The following is a 2,260-nucleotide window of genomic DNA, read 5'->3' as shown; positions in this document are numbered from 1 at the left end:
AACCCTTTATTGGCTTTGAAAGTTGCTGTACCTGATATGCAACATTATTCTTTACAATCAATGGAAGCCGTGGGATGTTTAAAACAATAAGAGCACAACCCACAGCTAGCCAGTGTACTAGATTTAAACTGGTTGGAGTCCTTTGCAAGCAACCATACCAACATGAGCTCTTAAGGACAGGCTGTGTTTAGCAGCTAAGTTCGGTCTGCAAAAGAAAAAGAAAGAAAGAAAGAAAGCCCTTGCACTTGCAGAGCACATCTCTGGAGCTCCATCCTGGACTGATTCCCTGGAACAAAGATATGACCACTGCTGTTCTGCAGATCACGGGACTGATCCTTGGAGGCATTGGTGTGGTTGGGACTTTTGCCATTACTGGCATGCCTCAACATTGTGGTTTTTGAAACCATCTGGGAAGATCTCTGGATGAACTGCATAAGGCAGGCTGACATCAGGATGCAATGCAAAGTCTACGACTCTCTCTTGGCACTGTCCCCTGACCTTCAGGCTTCCAGAGGCCTGATGTGAGCAGCTGCAGCCCTGGCCTTCATTGCATTCGCAGTAGCTGTTCTTGGCACGAAGCGTACACAGTGTACAGGAAATGATGGCCAAATAAAGGGCTACATTTTGATAGCAGGTGACCGCTTTTACAAGATAGTTTCTGCAGTAGACATATTAACAACCAGGAATCTGTCAACATAGGGCGAGTGTTTTGCAGTTATACAATGGAGTCTGCGCACTGTAAGCTTATATGCTTTCCACAAAGAAGCTGATGTTATGGGAAACTGTTACAAAATGGGAAATTCAGTTCTTAGTCCCCCATTGCTTGCTTGCTTGCTTTCCCAAAGACGGTTTGTAAATCCTTTTGGTGAGAAATATTCTCTATTAGAAATACTTAGTCATTTTTCTTTCAGAAATCTATATATAATTCCAGTGAATCACTTAAACCCACAAGCCAAAAAATAACAAGGAAAGCCCAAGGCTTATTCAAATTTATGTTCCAGGAAGAGATATTAGGAGCTCAAAAAACAGTCTTTGTTTCCTCTTTGCCCCAGAGTAGTTTTAGTGCAGCTTTTCTTTGTTAACTCATTCTCGCTGCTTTAAATAGGAAGAAGGGGGGAATTTCCACCTCTCCTGTTGTGTCCGCTGACCGCCACCAGAGGCCAGCGCACACCCCTGAGCTTGTACCTGGCATAACAATAGGGACTAGGATCCTAGTCCCTCCACTGGGGAACCAATGGGACTGTGGCGGGAGATTCAAACCCGCCAATGGGACCCAGGGGTGTGTCCTCAGGGTGTGTATATAGTTGGCCTGCCGGCCATTGTGGATTGTCTTTTGTTGTGTACCAAATAAAGCGTGCTATGCACTACGCCAGTCTCTGTCGTTCATCCATGCGGCAACCCACTACACAATAGTGGCGACGAAGGTGGGATTCAGCCGCAACTGAGCCAGGCCATCGAGGGGGAACAAGAGGACGTGATCTGCAGCGATCCGATGAGCAATCCAGCCGGAGGGGCCGCTTCTCTCCCACCAGCTCCAATGCGCACAATGGTGACCACTGCAGGGCTTGGACTGCTGCCCCGCCCTTCGACATAGCCTGTCCGCAAGACTGGCCCGCCTGGGTGCGAGGCGTCAAGGCCGCGCTGGAGTTCTACGACGTCACAGACGACGGCAAGAAGAGGGGATTCCTCCTGGCCTCCTGTGGCACCGCCGCACTGCCGTCATGTCCCTGGCCAAACGATTGCTGTCCCCGACAGACCTCGACGCCTGCACTTTCGAGCAGATCGTCAATGCGGTGCTAAAAGTTGTCACCCCACCAAAGCCGACAGAGCTGACCTGCGGGGTAACCTTCTACACCCGCAGTCAGCAGGGCAGAGAGACCGCCACAGAGTTCCTCGCAGAGCTGCGTCATCTCGCCACCGACTGCAACTTCGGGGCACGTTTGGATGATGCCCTCCGTGACCACTTCGTCATGGGCTTGCATGAAGAGAACCTCAGGTGGAGAATCATGGAGAAGGAGAAGGTCGACCTCAAAGAAGCCCTCGCCACCGCCATCGCGTGGGAAAGGTTGCACGCCGCTCCGGTCGCGGCCCTCCAGGTCGAGCCAGATGGTCCCGAGGAAAAGGACGTCCACCAGGCCTATGGAGGGGCCCGGCAGTACACCCAAGCACCGCACCGCACTCCAGCTACGAACGCGAGCACCGGCCGCCAGCATCCCAGCGCATCCGCGTGTGCCAGCTGTGGGGACCAGCACGATCGGAA

At 51.9% G+C, this 2,260-nt stretch overlaps 1 pseudogene; it reads left to right on the top strand.

Moving 5' to 3' along the window:
- The first annotated feature begins 299 nt into the window (after nt 1–299).
- Nucleotides 300–2,260, top strand: part of LOC107109050 — a 5,213-nt pseudogene continuing 3,252 nt past the window's right edge.

The sequence above is a fragment of the Gekko japonicus genome, unplaced genomic scaffold (genome assembly GCF_001447785.1).
Source record: "Gekko japonicus isolate JY-2015 unplaced genomic scaffold, Gekko_japonicus_V1.1 scaffold2601, whole genome shotgun sequence".
Lineage (NCBI taxonomy): Eukaryota > Metazoa > Chordata > Lepidosauria > Squamata > Gekkonidae > Gekko > Gekko japonicus.
The sequence above is the reverse complement of the archived record's forward strand: the minus strand, read 5'-3'. Positions and strand labels throughout refer to the sequence as shown.